The sequence below is a fragment of the Loxodonta africana genome, chromosome X (assembly GCF_030014295.1).
Source record: "Loxodonta africana isolate mLoxAfr1 chromosome X, mLoxAfr1.hap2, whole genome shotgun sequence".
NCBI classification, from domain to species: Eukaryota; Metazoa; Chordata; class Mammalia; order Proboscidea; family Elephantidae; genus Loxodonta; species Loxodonta africana.
In genome coordinates, this window is record NC_087369.1 from 97,566,436 (window position 1) to 97,586,119 (window position 19,684).

Genomic DNA, 19,684 nt, shown 5'->3' on the forward strand with positions numbered 1-19,684 from the left:
TCCAGAAGATTCCTCGAGTCTTTGTTTTGGAAGCTTGTTGAAGGGGTCATGGTCTGCTGCTTTATGTGATTTAATATTGACTGTTGTCTCTGAGTCATCAAAAAGGTATAATTTTTATTTATTTTATTTTTTCTTACTATGTCCTAGCTTCTTGTTTTGTTTTGATGTGCCCACATAGGCTGCTTGAGTTAGCTAGTTTGATTATTGGTGCCTCTGAAGCTCTAATGTCCTGTGTCACCAGTTGGCTAGAGGTGTTACCAGGTATATGAGCCCAGGAGTCCATTTACTTTTCTTGTATGGATTCAGCTCAGGTGTCCAGGTAGTCAGTCACCTAGTGTGTGGTGCAGGCCCTCATCTACAGTCTTAGAGGAGCGGGGGCGATTGGTGTAGGCACAGGTATATGGTGCAGCATGGGTTCACAGCCTGAGCAAGGCAGGGGGCTGACAACTGTCCCTTAATATTCTGTGAGGAAAGCACATCCCTGCTCCCTAGAGCTCACATGTGGGTGGACTCTGCAGCTGGACAATGTACCCATTGCTTTTGGCTGTAAGGACTGGGAGGTATCTATTATTCTTTGACCCCTGTTGTGTGTGGCTAGGTGGCGTGGGTGGAGCCACCAGTACACAGGCCCATGATGTGTGTAGGTGAGGACCCTGCTTAATAGGCAGAGCAGTGTCAAACATCAAAACGTGCCTCTCCACCACACAGCTGAAATAGTTGAAGTCAGACCTCAGGCACATATACCGTTACACTGTACCAACGAGGGCCTAAGCTGTTGAAATGGGTCCACACAGGTCCATGTAAGGGTGGAAAGCATTCAAAGCCCATGGACCGCTTGTGCCTGTGCCCAGGCAAAGGTGCCGCTTCTGCCCTGAGTTCCCAGCTTAGTGGAGCCGACAGATTATTTTTTCCCCATTTGTTAATTTGTATCTTCTCTGAGGCTGGGAGAATGGCTCAGGATGTGCACTAGGACCTATTTCAGGCCCGGAGAAAGCATCTGCCACTGAAGCCAGCCCAGGGGCTGGAGCAGAGAGAGGAGGGATCAGATAAATGGGAGAGAGTTCTTCCAAAAGGGGTGCTTTTTGGCCCACACAGTAAATTTAGATGCAAATACTTATCTTTTGCTGAGAGTGGTGTTCTTCGCTGATTCCAGAGGAGTGAGCGGACTCTGTGCCACTTGCTCTCTCCTGCTGAGGAAACCACGTCTCAAACATTACTGCTAGCCCCGCTGTGGTTGTGCCAGGTGATCAGGCCTTTGGGGTGTCAGTTCCTACCTAGTCACCTCCAGCAACTCTTCACTGCTTCTGAACCGTTTCCCCCTCCCCCGCCACTCAGTCTAATTTCTTAACTTTGCCTTTGATGTTCAGGGCTCCTAGCTAGTCATACGTATAATTGATTCACTTGTTTTTTGGGTCTTTGTTTTAAGAGGGACCGCTAGAAGTGCCTGACTTCTCTGCTATCTTAGCTCCGCCTTTCTCTACATTCTTTATACCAAGTTCTCTCTTGTGAGAGGAGAACTTTTAAAAAAAGTGAACTCTTCCTTGCCTTCAGTGCCTAAATTTCTCCAAATAGCCTCAGATTCTTAGTGTTGCTCAGTGACAAATTATTTATTATTTAGGAAATAGTAATTTTATCTTAAGTTAAAACTTTAGATTGTCAAATTTTATTATTTATTACATAAGTTACAACTGGGACTAAGAAAGAATAACAATATGGTGGTAGAGAGAAGGGCATCAATTTTATTTCTGGAAAATTTTGAAGTCGGTTATTGCTTCTGACATGCATCATTTCAGTTGTTTAATTGGCTATATACCCTCATGATTTTACCAAAGGACACATTTTTGGAATTATAAATTATCAGTTTATTAGTTATAAACATTAGTGGTTTTAGAAAAACTAGTTTAGGTAGAAATGGGATGTAAAATTAATTGTTGATAATTAGAAAAATATACTTTCAATATGAAAACTAGGAAATACTTTAATACTTCATAAAGGAAAACAGCTTGTGCTTAAAACATTATAGGACTTTCCAAGAATGTATTCTGCCAATTTTAAAAGCTCATGAATGGGACAAGTTTTAGATTAGATGGAGAAGGCAACTGTTTTAATGTTACAAGCTAAAGAGCTCATGATGTTGTTGTTGTTGTCAGGTACCATTGAGTCGGTTCCAACTTATAGCAACCCTATGTACATTAGAATGAAATGCCGCATGGTCTTTCACCAATCCTCACAAATGTTGCTGTGCTTGGGCCAATTTTTGAAGCCACTGTGTCAGCCCATCTCATTGAGGGTCTTCCTCTTTTCTGTTGACCCTCTACCAAATATGATGTCCTTCTCCAGGGATTGGTCCCTCCTGATAACATGTCCAAAGTACGTGAGAAGAAGCTTCTCCATTCTCGCTTCTAAGGAGCATTCTGAATGGTACTCCTTCCAAGACAGATTTGTTCGTTCTTCTGGCACTCCATGGTATATTCAGTATTCTTGGCCAACATCATGATTCAAAAGCATCAATTCTTCTTTGATCTTCCATATTAATTGTCCAGCTTTTGCTTGCATATGAGGCAATTTTCATACCATGGCTTGGGTCAGGCACATCTTAGTCTCAAGGTGACATCTTTGCTTTTTTAACACTTTAAAGAGGTCTTTTGCAGAAAATTTGCCCAGTGCATGAGAAATTTATGAGGGAATCTGAATCCCTAAGTATTTTGTGACTCATAATTGTCATTATTCTGAGTTCAGTGGGGGACACAGTAAAATATTTTAAGCAAGGGAATAGCCTAATCTGATTTTCCTTTTTAAAAGTTCACTCTGGTCATTTTCTGTTTGTGGAAGAGAATGGGACTGGGTTACATTTTTATAAGAAGAAAAGGGATTTGAGAGTAAAATTTGGTACTATGTAGCCTGTTAGGTTGCCCTTGTAGGAAATCCCAGGTTTTGCACTGCAGTAAAAAGAGGAAAAGGGCCCTGAAGACCAGGTGTCCACTTTATAATTTTAGTCAGGGTAAGAGAAGAAAGGCAACAAATATATATAAGATAATGTCTGGAAAGCTTCTAAATAAAATCATGTATTCACAAATCAATACTGATTGCAATGGCTTGATTTTCAACATTAGTTTTCTTTTTGTGTTTAGCGGTGACCTAAAGTTGACACCTATCAAACCAATATGTACTCATAAATTTGTATGAAAAAAGTTGGTCTATTAATGTGAAAGAATATAGAGAATATTTTAACCTATTGCAGCTTTTGTTGCTGCTGGAGGTTCTGCCCATGTGCTGAGGGTTGAATGTCATGGACTCATCCTAGTCTGTTTGGTAAATACTGCCCTATTCTGCTTTAGCTCCATATATTGTGAAAGAGATTCTTATCAGATGTTCATTTTTAATTACCCACATTTCTGGGACCTTTTGCAATCTTATGGAAATTTTGAGTTTAGCCCAATACCACTAGTTAGAGTAGAATAATAGATAATGGAAACAGCCCTGGTCACTTTGGACACCCTAGTTCTAGTCCTGACCAAGTCACTCACCAGCCGTGTGACCTTTGTTGAGTGCCTTCACTTTTCTGAAAGGAAGGTTTTCTAGTCTCACTTTCAGCTCCAAAATTCTTTGATTTTTATGATTCCTCACAGAGCTGAAGTTCCCAAAGTATTAGGCTGGGGGCTTTTGGGTCTTCTTACTTTATTCTCGTATTTGAATATAAATCTATAGTTTGTTTGAATACATTTGTGTAATGCTTCCCCTTTTAACTATTGCATTTCCTTGACAGTGTACTCTTTTACTGTCTACAAAACGCTATGGTTGTTGAAAAAGAAGCATGATAAAGAATGCACGGATGAGTAACCTTTGGTTATTTGTCGTAATTAAATGGCATTAACCCATATCACATTCAAAAGCCAGTTATTTACACATAAGAAAAGGGAGGATTTGTTGCATACCCTATTACGTATTCTGCTCTTCACTCCTCTCCCAGAATGTTTGCTGTTCTGCTTACTATAATAAAGATGCTTTGCAAAGCTCTTGTTTCAAGTTCCAGCATTGTACATTCTCAGTCATATTACAAGAAAAATTCTTTTTTTTCCCATTTTGACTTTGATTCTTGTGATGGTTAAGGTTGTGTGCCAACTTGACTGAGCCATGATTCTCAGTGGTTTGGTAGTTGTATGATGTTGTGATAACTTCCATGATGAGATTTGATATAATGTGATCACCTCCATGATGGAACCTGATGTGAGTAGCCAGTCAGTTGAAAGGGAGTCTGCTGGGGTGTGTGGCCTGCATAGAATATAAGTGGATGTTCTGGCAGGGCTCGTGAACTTTTGCTAGCTCTGGATCCTGCAGCTGGCTCCTGTTTGTCTGATCTCTGGCTCTTGGAACTTGAGCTATCAGCTTATCTGTTCTTGCCTGCTGATCTTGGGATTTGTTGATCTTTGTAGCCTGTGAGCAAGAGCCCTGCTCTCTGACCTTCAAATCTTGGGTTCGCCATCCCCTGTGGTTACATGAATCAGGAGAAGCCTCTATCCCAACCCATGGACTTGGGTTATTCCAGCCTCTACAACAACATGAACCATTTCCTTGATATAAATCTCTGTGTATATATTTATATGCTTTACTGGTTTTGCTTCTCTAGAGAACCCAGCCTAAGACAATTCTTAGGATATTTTATAAGTGTCCAAGGTTGTAGAAACAGGTTGTATCCATCACCGGGGGAGGTCAGGCCTTTTGAAGGAGGCAAATTTTTAGGTCCTTTGACTTCTACAAAATATAGGACTATGGGATTTTGTGGTAGGCAGAATTCTAAAATGACCCACAATGACCCATGCCCTTGTATAATCCCCTCCATTTGAGTTGTGTGTGAGAGCTATGAATATGATTATACGTGACTCTCATGATTAAGTTACTAATCAGTTGCCTTTTAGTTTATTGAAAGAGAGATTATCCTATGTGAGCTTGGCTTAATTAGGTGAGCCCTTTAATAGAAGGTGAACTATCAGAGATACTCTCCTGCTGGCCTTGAAGGAGCAAACTGCCATGCTGTGGAGATGATGGACATCTTCTAGAATCTGAGAATAGCCACTGGTTGACAACAAGCAAGAAAATAAGACCTCAGTGCTGTAACCTCAAGGAACAGAATTCTGCCAGCCATCACTGAGCTTGGGAAAGGACCCTGAGCCTTAGATGACATGACAGACTTAGCTGGCACCTTGATTTTAGACTTATGACCTGAGCAGAGAAACCAACTACACTGTGCCTTGAGTTCTGACCTACAGACAGGAACAGGCTACCCAGTATGTAAGGTAAGCATGTGCTTAAGGCATCAACAAATCAGGGCATCAGTTGCCAAAGTAAAGACCCATAGATGCCAAGCAGATGGGACAGAAGGAAAAGTGAGTGCCGCACTGGAAGGGGAACTGGAATTGAAATGAAATTGATACCAGCTCCAGTGTGTGAAAATATGTGGGCCAGAAATAAAGTTTACACAGGGTCACAAGGGCACCCACGTGCAAGGTTGTTTAGCTCTAGGGGCCCTACCACTTCAATACCTTCATTGACATTTGTCTCATTCAGCCCTCTCCTGTGGGCAAGGATGGATTATTTTTATAAATAACAGGCCTCTTATCTATTTTGTGAACTAAGTTCACTGACTCATTTTCTTTGTTGTGGAATATTCTTTTTGTAGGAAATGTGGTATATAGTAAAAATCTTATTACCCCACATCCACTAAAAATTTTATAATCCAGTTCATCTCATATGTCACTTTGCATTCAATTGCCACTTTTGCATTCAATCATTAATATTATAGTTGCATTTAAAAATAACTTAAATCGTGGATAGCTAACATACATATATGTATAATCACATATGTATAACCACATATGTATAATTCACATATCCTGTTCAAATGAGTTAATAAGCAAAGGAGGTGGCACCACAGATTATCAGTGTTTAGGGCCCTCACATGCCTTAATCTGGCCCTGCCTACAGATGCTGTGAAATAGTAAATAGATGTTTTAAGCTGCTAAATTTGTGGTAATCTGTTAAACAACAATAGAAAATTAATACAGCATTCAAATTTCCTTTCTGTTCACATTCCTAGGAAAGTCTTTGATTTTTGATCACTTTGAGCTAGAGCTCTAATGATATTTAAAAGAATAAAGAATGAAAGAAAACATCAATCAATGGTAATAAAAGAGGAAACCTTCCAATGTCATATGTCAGAAAAAATAGGACTTGCTATTTAGAAGAGAACTTATGGGCTAAAAAGTATGCCTTTGCCTTTCCTCATCTCTATACTGGGAGGGATTTCTGCTTTTTAATTCTTGCTGATTTGCAGGGGCAGGTTCTGCAGTATCTAGGGGATGCCTATACCACTTCAACACTTCAAAAGCCTTCCTCAGTATATATCAGGAGTTCCCCTTCTATTCTGTGGCCATACATTGGCCTAGGGATCAAGACCAATCAGACCACTCTGCATACACATTTTGGGAGAATCATTAATTATATATACCAGCAGTTTTCCATTTTCCAATAAGAGATTTATGGCCTCCTGGTCTCCAGAATCTTACAGTATAGTTAAGCAGGCAAGTCTTGAAATACACAAGTTTAATAATATTAAATAATCAGTGTATAATGTCAACATATGAAGGGTCAGTTTAATGGTAGAAACTACAACTTTTCATAGGAGGGAGAGATTGGTTTAAGGAACGCTATTCAGGGAGAGCCTCATGGCATAGATGGGACTTTAAATGTAAGTATAATTTTGATAGCAGGAGAGAAAGAGAAATGATGTTCTGGAGAAGACAAATGACATGTGAAAAAACAAACAGATAAGAAGGTGTAACGTTTGTTAGAGCCTGGAATGGGAAGGCTTGTGTTCGTGAGTGGCAAATTTGTAAAGATAGCTTGGTGCCAGATTGTGGAAGACTTTGAATGTTAGTTAATTTAAAGGGTATGAAGTTCATCCGTAGACATTACTTTCCTTGTCATCTTGAGGAGGACAAGGAGTAACCCTCTCACTCTAATTGTTAATTTTCACTAATACTTTTGTTAAATGAGGATAATTGCTTTACCTCTCTTCTTCCATAATGAGAGAAATAAGATTGTCAGGCTTTATCACTAGAAGGAAAGGGTCCTGATCACAGAGATAATAGACCCACTGCTCTGCACTGAAGAGATCTTGTCTATAGTACTGTTTCAGTTCTGCATACTTTATTTTAGAAGGGGCATTGACAAAGTGGACGAGGTACATTGAAGAGCTCAACATACATTATATTTCTTTTTGAAAACCTCCTGTGTTTTGGAGGTAAATTGGTATATCCTGGCTTAAAGCTGATTCACTGTCCCTTATATTGTTGATGGGCCCTTAGGAGTAATGCCTTGTACCAAGACTTCCTTGTCTGTTATCTTTGAAATATCTACTGCAATAACTGTTGAACTACCTTCATTATTCCTCAGGCATCAGCAAGCATGCTGAGAAACAAACTTTTCTGGACTTGTGGCAGCAGTAGCAGCTGCTGCTGGGTATGTGTTATTGCCTGAGTCTTCACAATCTAGGTACTGCATACTATATACATTATTAAAACCTAATCTCATACTTCCTCCATTAAATAAGATTCAGTGTCAGAGGGACATATTTTATTGTTAATCTTCTGAATTTCTGATTGCTGTCTGTCTATGGATTTTTCTAGCTTATTAAATTTTTCATTATGTTCCTGAATAATCTTTTTAATTTCTTCAGTTACTTTATCTGTGTGTTCTTTGGCTTATTCTACCTATTGCCTCATTTCCTTCCTGATGTCTTGAAGGATTCCGTATATTAATCTTTTGTTTTCTGCCTCTGGTAATTCCCGGAAGGCACTTTCATCTAGAAGATCCCTTGATTCTTTGTTTTGAGAGCTTGTTGAGGCAATCATGGTCTGTTTCTTTATGTTACTTGATACTGGCTGTTATCTCTGAGCCATCTGTAAGTTATTGTATTAGTTTATTTTATGTTTGCTTACTGTGTCATAGCTTCTTGCTTTGTTTTGTTTTGATATGCCCAAATGGGTTGCTTGAATGAGCTAGCTTGATTATTTTTGCCTTTGGAGCTCTGACATCCTGTCCCCAGATGGCTACAGCTGTTATCAGGTATATCAATCTAGCAGTCCATTCACTTCTATGAATTCAGCTCAGGTGTCCAGGTAGCGGATCATCAAGTGTGTGGTACAGGCTCTGTCGTACAGTCTTAGAGGGGCAGGGGTGATTGGTGCAGGTACTGGTATCTGGTTGCAGCAGGGGATCACACTCTGCACAAGGCAGGGGGCTGAGAATCATCCCCCACGTCTCTGAGGAAAGCGTGTCCCTGTTCCCTAGAGTGTACAGGTGGGTGGGTTCTGCAGGCGGACCATGGGCACCCAATGTTTTTGGTTGTAAGGACTTGGAGGTACCAGTTATCCTTGGACCCCTGTCACGGGTGGCTCAGTGACCTGAGTGGAGCCACCAGTCCTTAGGTCCCTGATGTGGGTAGATGAGGACCCTGTTTAATAGGCAAAGCAATGTCAAACATCAAACACCCCCCTCTCTGCCACACAGCTGAAACAGTTGGAGTCTGCCAACAAGGGCATACTCTCCTCAGATAGGCCCACACAGGTCCACGCAGAGGGGAAAGGTACTCAAAGTCCTTGGACCGTCTATGCCTGGACAGGAGCCGCCTCTGTCCTGAGCTCCCCCAGTTAGTGGAGCTGGCAAATTGTCTTCTCCCCCAGTTGTAAATTATTCCTTCTCCAAGCCCGGGAGGATGGCTCTAGGCACTCAGCAGGGCCTATCTCAGGCCCAGGGAAATCAGCCACTGAAGCCGGCTTGAGGGTGGAGGGGCGCTTTAAAATATATGCAAGTACTTAAGCTTTTTCCGAAAGTGCTGTTCTTCTCTGGTTCCGGAGGTGTGAGTAGGCTGTGTGGCCGGCTGCTTCTCCCTGAGGAAACTGTGGCTGAATGCTAGTACCAACCCGCCACAACTGCTCCCGGGAGTGGTGCTTGAGGGCTCCCCACGATTCAGGTCCGGTAACTCCTCTCCACTTTTGAACCATCTCTTCCTCCCCTTGCCCCTCAGTTCATTTTCTAAGCTTGCCTTTGATGTTCAGGGCTCCTAGCTTGTCATAAATACACTCGTTTCACTTTTTTTTAGGGCCTTTGTTGTAAGAGGAAACCCTGGTGGCGTACTGGTTAAGTGCTACAGCTGCTAACCAAGAGGTTGGCAGTTCAGATCCACCAGGCGCTCCTTGGAAACTCTATGGGGCAGTTCTACTCTGTCCTATAGAGTCTCTATGAGTCAGAATCGACTCAACAGCAGTGGGTTTGGTTTTTGGTCGTTGCAAGAGGGCTTGCCGCAAGAGTCTGTCTGTTCTGCCATCTTGGCTCCACCTCTGCAGAGGGACATATTTTGAGTGTAACAATTGCTAGCTTCAAAAGAACTTACTGTCATTATAGAGTATAAGATATTTCTATGTGGAGTGATGATCCTTTAGATAGTACCTCTGAGAAAGCTTCATACCTCCCTAATGCATAAATGGTGACCTTTTTCAGAGAATTCCAGGTGGTTTTAGAGAATACTTTGTGATATCCTAATTTTTTGTACCATTGAGATTTACTTCTCCCATGAAAGAAAGTAAAAAAAAAAAACTCAGAAAAAAAAACGAACAGTGCCTCGTAGACCTGTGAGTCACCATCAAGCATACTAACATACACATGATGGGAGACCCAGAAGTAGAAGTGACAGAGAAAGGGACAGAAAAACTGTTTGAAGAAATAATAGTAAAATCTTACAATTTTTTTTAAAAAAACTTATTAATATACACATCCATGAAGCTGTGCAAACTCCAAGTAGAATAAACTCAAAGCCACATCTAGACACATCATAATTAAGCTGTTAAAAAACAAAGATAAAGAGGGAATCTTAAAAGCAGTAAAAGAGAAATGAATCGTTTAAAATCGATTCTTCAGCTGAAATGAATGGACACTAGACAGTGAATTAAATCCATGTAAAGAAATAAAGAGCCCTGGTAAAAGTACTACTTAGGTAAATATAAAAGACAGTATAAATGTATATTTTGTTTGTAACTATTTTTTCTCTCATTTGTCTTAATGAGAGCTACATAAAGCTATAATTATAAATATGTGTTGATGGCCACATAGTATGTAATGTAATTTGTATGACAATAAGAACACAAAAAAGTGGGGGAGGGAATGGAGCTATGTTTGAACAAAGTTTTTGCACAGTATTGAATACTACATTGTTGTAAGTTAATGTATTAATTGCAAACCTCAGGGTAACCACTGTAAAAATAACAAAAAATATAGTAAAAGAAACAATTAAAATAGTATGCTAGAAAATATATATTTAACACAAAAGAAGACAGTAATGGAAGAATAGAGGGATAAAAAGACGTAAAATATATAGGACACAAATAACAATGGGGTAAACATAAATCCTGCCTTATCAGTAATTATATTAAATTATATATATTAAATATTCCAATTAATAGGCAAAGATTAGCAAAGTGGGTACAAAAATATGATCTAACCATATGCTGTCTCCAGTAGACACACTTTAGTATCAAAGACACAAATAGATTGAAAATAAAAGGATGGAAAAGGTTATACTATGCAAACAGTAACCAAAAGAGAGCTGGAGTGACTATACTAATATCAGACAAACATTCTTGCCTAAAACAAGAGGATTTCTTAGGTAGTTTTAGTTAGTATTCTGTGAATTGATTTAAAATATAAGAGCATTTCCTGGCTCAGAGAATAGAGTAAAGCAAAAGATTGGGGGAAAAAAGGATATAATTCGGACTACAAAGGAATATGACATTTGGAAAACAACAAAATAGACTCAATTGTGAAACAAAGTTTTTTTTGGACCATTTTAATTTTGACAGTGGTAGTACTTCATTACTGAGTTCATTTGATAAATAAATACTGCCCTAGACAACTGTATAAGCTCTTTAATGTATATGGTTTTTGCATTTTGCATTATGTATATTTTGATGATTGTATAAACAAATAGTGCATAGGTAAAATTCACACCCAAATACATTCATTCTTAATATGAATTTAACCACAAGATATACCCAACGACTCAACCATGCACAAAGTAAAGATGGTCAATTTTGCTGTTAGCCATCACTTTTTTGCAACCATTTATTTTGGGGCTTAGCATGTATTAGCAGCCTGTGCAGTGGCTAATGAAATGTTCAGTCACCATGTTTCATCAGTTTATTTTGAAGGCAACTCAGATTCATTTGATCAGTCTACACTTTCCCTATAGCCAAACTTCTAAAAGTTACACTAAATATCTTTAAACTCTTAAGACTTCCACATAGTTTCAACTTTATTCTTGGTTATTACAGAGTTAGTTTTCCCATCACAGTCTCTGCTGTGGACATGAGGAGCCCATCAACCAAAAACACTTGAATTCGTATTTTGGTGGCTGGAGTGGTGAGGACAGGAATGAAAGTAGCTGACTCTATTAAACTGGAATGAGGAAAGGCTTACACGAGCTGGTGAGATTTATACCAAAAACGCTTGAAGGATCTTCATTGTTTTATTTTTTTCTTAATGCATAAAATGGTGATTTTACACAATTACAGAATGGAACAGAAAAATCCTGTGATTTATGTTTCACAGTTAAAATTCTGAAAAGATAATTGAAAAAAAATATTTTCTCTGTAAAATCTTTCACCCCAAAGTCTCCTTTTTCTTTGAAAAAGCAACCACAGTTTCAGGATAAATCTGTCAGGGACTTTAAGAATATCAATCACTTTCACATCTGGAGATAGAGCACTTTTCTTAAGGAACACTTGTGGCATAAATTGGAAGGTGCTCTGTCTATGACAAAGGGTAATATTACAGAAGTAGCAAGCAGCCCCCACGTGCTTACCTTGGTTAGAACAGGGAAAGAGCAGTTCCTGTGTATTTGTGCAGCAATAAACTGTGATCTCTGCTATTAAGCTTGCCCGAACTGAGTGTAAGGCACCAAACAACTTGCCCACAGATGCTGGAGTATTGAGCTTCCTCTGTAACAGCTGTCTGATCCTTCGTCCCCAGGTGCTGCTGCAGCAGCTGTTTGTATTTAAATGCCAAACTAGTAGAGTTTACTCTGTGAATAAGAATCACTTACAGAGCTTGTTAAAATGCAAAGTTTAATCCATCACAGAGAGTGATTCAGTGTCACTGGTGGTAGCAGGGGGAATCTGCATTCTTAATAACACCAGTTGATTTGTATATAGGTCCAAGAACCAAAGGTGTGGAAGCACTTCCCTAAACATAATTTAAAATATTAAAAAAAATTTTTAACTATCAGTCACTTTATGTGTTCAGTATAAGCAACTAATCAAGAGTTTTTATTGCTGCATGAGCATTTATAACTGGCTTTACTTTCTCTCTGAAAGTTATGTCCTTCTTTTTGTAGAAAGGTTTCTCTGAATGAGAAAACAAAACAAAACATAGAACATCACCTACGTATAAGATTCAACTGTGGTTAATTTGCAGAGCTAATTGTAGCAAAATATTTGCATGGCAATAATTTTCTGGTGTTATCCAGAGTACACACACACACACACACACACACACACATTCACACATACACACACACTACCCTACCTAGAATGTAATTTTCAAATTTAATATAAGAAATGAATATGTTATATCCACCTTATGGAAGAAGAGGAAATCTTATACAAGATTTTGTAGCATTTGAGTTTTCTATATTTTAGAATTTTTTTTGAAAATCATTTTTGCAGATATTTTTGTACAGTTAAAAAAAATCCCATTAAAATGAAAATCCCTCCAAAAAAACCTAAACCAAACCTACTGCTGTTGAGTTGGTTCTGACTCATTGAGACCCCATGTATTATAGAGTTGAACTGAATTCCATACAGTTTTCTTGGCTGTAATCTTTACAGAAGCAGATTGCCAGGGCTCTCTCCCATAGCACCTGTTGGGTGAGTTCAAACCGCCAACCTTTTGGTTAATAGTCGAGCGCAAACTGACTGAAATCTCTAAGATTTGAGTACTGTATCATAGGATAGAATTCTGTTTGGATAAATCTGTGAAATTTGACCTAAAGAACATTCAACATTGATAAGAAAATTATTTTATGATTAAACTGGTGCTAAATTATATACATTAACTGAAATGATGGAAGTCAGGGCAGCTGTTGATAAAGTTTTCTAAATGAAAATTGTGCCTTTTGAATTAAACACCTTACTTTTAATTTTTATTGAGATTCTCTCTAGTTGAAAAGATTTGAAATTTAATGTGTTTTCTTTTTAAATGTAAACATTTCCCTTTAAGAATCATGTGTATTTTCTATTGTTGCAATACTCTGTTAAGATTTAATGTTGAAGTAGGCTACTTACACATTACCAACGTAAATGGATCGTTGAGGACATAACTTACCCCAATCAGAGGTTTGCATTCCTTTTATAACACTTGATTCCAAATAAAACCAAACCAAACCCATTGCCGTTGCGTCCATTCCGACTCTTAGCGACCCTATAGTATCCACCAAGTAAATGAGACTTAAAGCTTAGTTTAGAAGGAACTCTGTCATCTTCTCACAGGAAGAACCAACAATAACAACAACAACAAAAAACCTTATAAACACATTTTTTAAAAACTCAAGAAAGTAAAAGTAAGGCTTTTGATAGATTTGCAGTGCTCAGGGTGTGATAGTTGAGCTCCTCCTCTCCCCTCTCCAATTCCTGTCTGTGGCATAAATTTAAATTTAGCACTTTCAGTCAAATTTATTAAGGGTGTACAAAGCTAGGTGTTGTGAAGAATACCAAGAAGCATATAAATCACAATCTATACTCCCCAATCCTATAAGCTATGTAGATACAGCCTATAGAGATGAAAATAAAACTAACAGCTAACAGCTAAAGGATATATGTGTAAACACTTGCCATCAAGTCAGTTCAAACTCATGGCCACCCTATGTGTGTCAGAGTAGAGCTGTGTGCCATAGAGCTTTCTCTACTTATGATTTTTCAGAAGCAGATCACCAGACCTTTCTTCCAAGACATCTCTGGGTGTACTTAAACCTCCAGTCTTTCAGCTAGCAGCTGAGAACATTATACAATGTATTGTATTGAGAGCAGGCCAAACCGTATTGAGAACATCTTGCTAGGCATTTCAATTCTTCCAACTGCACCTCAGGCAAATATGTTGTTGTTGTTGTTAGGTGCTGTTGAGTCAGTTCCAATTCATAGTGACCCTATGTACAACAGAATGAAACACTGCCTGGTCCTGCACCATGCTTACAATTGTTGTTATGCTTGAGCAAATTGTTGCAGCTGCTGTGTTAATTCATCTTGTTGAGAGTCTTCCTATTTTTCGCTGGCCCCTCTGCTTTACCAAGCATGACGTCCTTCTCCAGCGACTGATTCCTCCTGACAACATGTCCAAAGTATGTGAGATGCAGTCTCGCCATCCTTGCTTCTAAGAAGCATTCTGGCTGTACTTCTTCCAAGACAGATTTGTTCGTTTTGTCAGTCCATGGTATAGTCAATATTTTCCCCCAACTCCACAACTCAAAGGCATCAATTCTTCTTCAGTCTTCCTCATTCATCGTCCAGCTTTTGCATGGATATGAGGCAACTGAAAACACCATGCCTTGGGTCAGGCGCACCTTAGTTCTCAAGGTGACATCTTTGCTTTTGAACACTTTTAAAGAGCTCTCTTGCAGCAGATTTGCCCAATGCAGTGTGTCATTTGATTTCTTGACTGCTGCTTCCATGGGTGTTGATTGTGCATCCTAGTAAAATGAAATCCTTGACAACTTCAGTCTTTTCCCTGTTTGTCATGATGTTGTTTATTGGTCCAGTTGTGAGGATTTTTGTTTTCATTGTGTTGAGGTGTAACCCATACTGAAGGCTGTGGTCTTTGATCTTCATTAATAAGTGCTTCAAGTCCTCTTCACTTTCAGCAAGCAAGGTTGTGTCATCTGCATAATGCAGGCTGTTAATGAGTCTTCCTCCAATCCCGATGCCCCCATTCTTCATATAGTCCAGCTTCTTGGATTATTTGCTCCGCATACAGATTGAATAGGTATGGTGGAAGGATACAACCCTGATGCACACCTTTCCTGACTTTAAGCCACGCAGTATCCCCTTGTTCTGGTGAATGACTGCCTCTTGATCTGTGTACCGGTTCCTCATGAACACAATTAGGTATTCTGGAATTCCCATTTTTCACAATGTTATCCATAATTTATTATGATCAGGCAAATAGGGTGGGCAATTTTGTTGCAGAGTTTATAAATTCCATAGTGACAGATGAAATAGAAATTGTTGGTGTAAGTGGCTCATTACAGCGCTAATGCATGTGTTGGCAATTTCATATTGCCAGCTTGAGACCAGTGAAACTCACCTGGTTTCATACACAAAGTGCTATTTCAATACTCTAAATAACATTGTGAAACAACCACTGTAATTCACCTTTGTGAGGTAGGCCATTACTACTTACATACTAACTGGTTAGAGTCTATTTCTTCTGATAGTTCTTTGAGATTTTTTTTTCTTGGAAAAAGAAAAGTAAGATGTGTGTGAAAAAGTTATATTATTTTATGCCTTTCAGTAAGTGTCACACGGTTACCCTAAGGTTATGATACAAGTGTCCCAATCTTTTACAAGGTTAGAGAGATCTGCTGTTTTATAAACATTTAGTTTGATCTGGGGCATGGTGTCTGTTCCTGCCTAGACTTTCAGTGATCATGCTATCCTTCTTAAAACAGTTCTCTATCACTTGGGGACAGTCTTTTGGTTATCCCTGCATTTCTCTGCAGTGGTTAATATGGTACGGAACACACTCAGAACAGGTGCTCAGCCCATGCATGCTTACTGGATCATCAACACAGCGATGCTCAGTGAAAGCATCTGTGTAACAGCTCATCTAGTTCAGAGAGGCTCTTGACTTCAGTTGTTTTCAAGTTGGTTAGTCCCTAGTACTATCAATATTGTCACCTAATATTATTGAACTTTTCTATCACTGTTAGCCTTTTGGTCTTATGAAACTTTACTTTTAGAATAAAATTATCATCTACATGTCCAAAAAAAAAAAGCCAATGTTTCTCTAGAAAGATGTTATTGATGTATTTTTGGTAAGATGGGGGGCACAATTTTTCCTTGTGAGGAATTGTCTCAAACCATGTAGGATGTTTACCATACCTGGTTCCTGCCTACTAACTACTAGCCATGCTCCCCAGTGATGGTGATAACTAAAGACACTCCTACACATCATACTACCTGGAGGAAAGTGGAGGCAGCCTTGGGTTAAGATTCACCCAGTGAGTGACTCAGTATTAATTTGCATTCAGCATCCATTGATGGGAGCGCTTGCTGTGTTCTAAAACCAGTTCTAGAGCTCAGAAGGATAAAATAATGAATTTATACATAGTCTTTGATTTCACGTATCTTTGAGACTAGTAGGGAAAAAAGACATGCCAGCAAATAAATACAACATGAGGTGGATATGATAAGGAGTAAGAACAACACAGAAAAAAACCTGAGATTAATACTTAGAGGAGAGGTAGGATTTTAACAAATGGATGGTGAGGAAGACCTTGGGAGTGGGGAATAACATTAAAAAAGGTACGGACATGGGATAATGCAGGATATTTGCAGGAACGTGAATGGTGCAGTTCATTTGAAATGGAGGATTTCTATATGGGAGTAACTGGAAATGGTGCCAGATTATGGAAGGCCTTGAGATCCAACTAAAGAGTTTTAGATTTTATTTCGTAAATAGTGGAGAGCCATTGAAGGCTTTTGATAGCGGAAAGGAAATAAATCAGTACACTGATAAAATTCTTAAGAAAGATTACCATTATAGTCTAGATATGTAGGTAATGACAATAAACAGGGAACAAAAAGAAGTGCTTTGCTATTTAGACAGCTGAAAAGGCTGCCAATGAGCAGACGGGTGTGCAAAAATAAGAATCAGCTTTTCTTTAGTTCAAGTATAGCAAAGTTATCAAACGTCAGCGCCCATTATCGGTTAGTGTCTACTGTCTATCTAAAGCTGTATGGCAAAAGTAATTCTGAGGCTGGAGCCTAACTTAAGAAAAAGTTCCATGATAAATTAATGATATTTGGCATGGGATTGGGATCCCGGAGTAGAAGGACAAATGCCGTGTATTCACTACTATAGAGCAAATGCTTTAGATCAAATAAGAGTCTATAAGGCAGCTATCAGACAGAGGCACTTCAGACAACTGCTACATCACTAAAAGACTTTGTTCATGTTTAGTATGAAGAGATATAATGGTCCTACAGCCTTTTCAACAATATCTGCATACTGGATTACAATTCATTACCACGTGGTGTCTCCCAAAGAAATGAACATAGCTTTTTATGTAGAAAATGTAAATTGTCAGACATTTCGGAGCCTGATAAAAGAGTTCGTAACCTCAAGCGACTACGCAGCTGATTTATTTAACTGCTTGTTAATAGTAAAGCCTAGTTCAAGTTAATTTGTTCTATTTAAAGATTTAATTTTGTCATTGATATAAGCCCCATTTCATTTATATTGTTTTCTGGTTTGCTGAATGAATTTCTAATGGCAGCGGATTCCAAAGCGCTGTTTAATCATACAATCTAAAGTTTGTAAACCCTTCTCCACCCCACACACACAAAGGAAATTTGAAGTTGAAATTCATGCAATCATTTCTAACACCTGAAGTTTGTACCTTTTTTTTTTTTTTTTTGGCGGCGGGGAAGCAGTCTGTGATATGGGTGGAAGTTGAGATGGGCATTTTGTTTTACTTCTTTCGGGGTTGATGGGACAAGGGCAGGTAACAGGGATTAAGAAAATATCAATTTAGATGCTTTTGGGAGTTTTCTGCATATTCTTTGGATATGGCTTTCCAAGGAGTTAAGTATCAGCTGTGGGAATGGCTGTAAATCATTTAGACTCCACGGAGTAGTTTATGCAGTCATTGTAAATGCCTAATGACCTGAAGATTCTCAGTGTAGTTTATGAATTAATGCACTTACCCAAAGAACTTCATATAAGATCAACCAGGGATTAATTTTATCCTGGGAAAATTGGCATTCTGTTTTCTTTTTTTTTTAAACATTTAGTATGTGGACATGTAGAAGTATTTTTCATACAACCAACTAACTTATGGTAAAGGTCTTTAATTCATGCTTTTGAGAATTCTGTTACAGCAGTACTTTCATTCTATGACCTTCATTCTATTTCTTTGGAAGAAGGAGCCCAGACAAAACAACTTTGCCGTGGTACTGTTGTCACACTGCATATTATTATATTAGGCATATCTTAACTATTCAATGAGAAACCCTGGTGGCACAGTGGTTAAGCACTTGACTGATAACTGAAAGGTAGGCAGTTTGAACCTACCAGCCTCTCCACAGGAGAAAGAGGTAACAGTTGGCTTCCATAAAGATTGTTGTCGTTAGGTGCCTTCAAGTCAGTTTGGATTCATAGCGACCCTATGTATAACAAAACACTGCCTGGTCCTGTGCCATCCTTACAATCGTTGTTACGCTTTGAGCCCATTGTTGCAGCCACTGAGCCAATTCATTTCATTGAGGGTCTTCCTCTTTTTCACTGATCCTCTACTTTACCAAGCATCCTGTCCTTCTACAGGAACTGTCCGCTCCTGATAACAAGTGCAAAGTACCTGAGACAAAATCTCACCATCCTTGCTTCTAAGGAGCATTCTGGCTGTACTTCTTCCAAGACAGATTTTTCTTGCGTGTTTGTCCTTCTGGCAGTCCATGATATATTCAGTATTCATCACGAACACCATAATTCAAAAGTGTCAATACTTCTTACGCCTTCCTTATTCATTGTCCAGCTTTCACATGCATATGAGGCAATTGAAAATACCATGGCTTGGATCAGGCAGTCCTTAGTCCTCAAAGTGACATCTTTGCTTTTGAACACTTTAAAGAGGTCTTTTGCAGCAGATTTGCCCAATGAAATACGTCGTTGATTTCTTGACTGCTGCTTCCATGGGCATTGATTGGGGATCCAAGGAAAATGAGATCCTTGACAATTTAATCTTTTCTCTCTTTATCGTGATGTTGCTCATTGGTCCAGTTGTAAGAATTTTTGTGTTCTTTCAGTTGAGGTGCAATCCATAGTGAAGGCTGTGGTCTTTGATCTTCATTAGTAAGTGCTTCAAGTCCTCTTCACTTTCAGCAAGCAAGGTTGTGTCATCTGCATAACGCAGGTTATTAATGAGTCTTCCTCCAATCCTGATGCCATGTTCTTCTTCACGTAGTCCAACTTCTTGGATTATTTGCTCAGCATACAGATTGATCAGGTATGGTAAGAGGATACAACCCCAATGCACACGTTTCCTGACTTTAAACCACACTGTATCCTCTTCTTCTGTTCAAACGACTGCCCCTTGGTCTGTGTACAGGTTCTTCTCGAACACAATTAAGTGTTCTGGGATTCCCATTCTTTGCAATGTTGACCCTAATTGGTTATGATCCACAGAGTCGAATGCCTTTGCATAGTCAATAAAACACAGGTGAACATCTTTCTGGTACTCTCTGCTTTTAGCCAGGATCCATCTGACATAAGCAGTGATATCCCTTGTTCCATGTCCTCTTCTGAATCCAGCTTGAATTTCTCGCAGTTCCCTGTCGATATACTACTGTGACTGCTTTTGAAT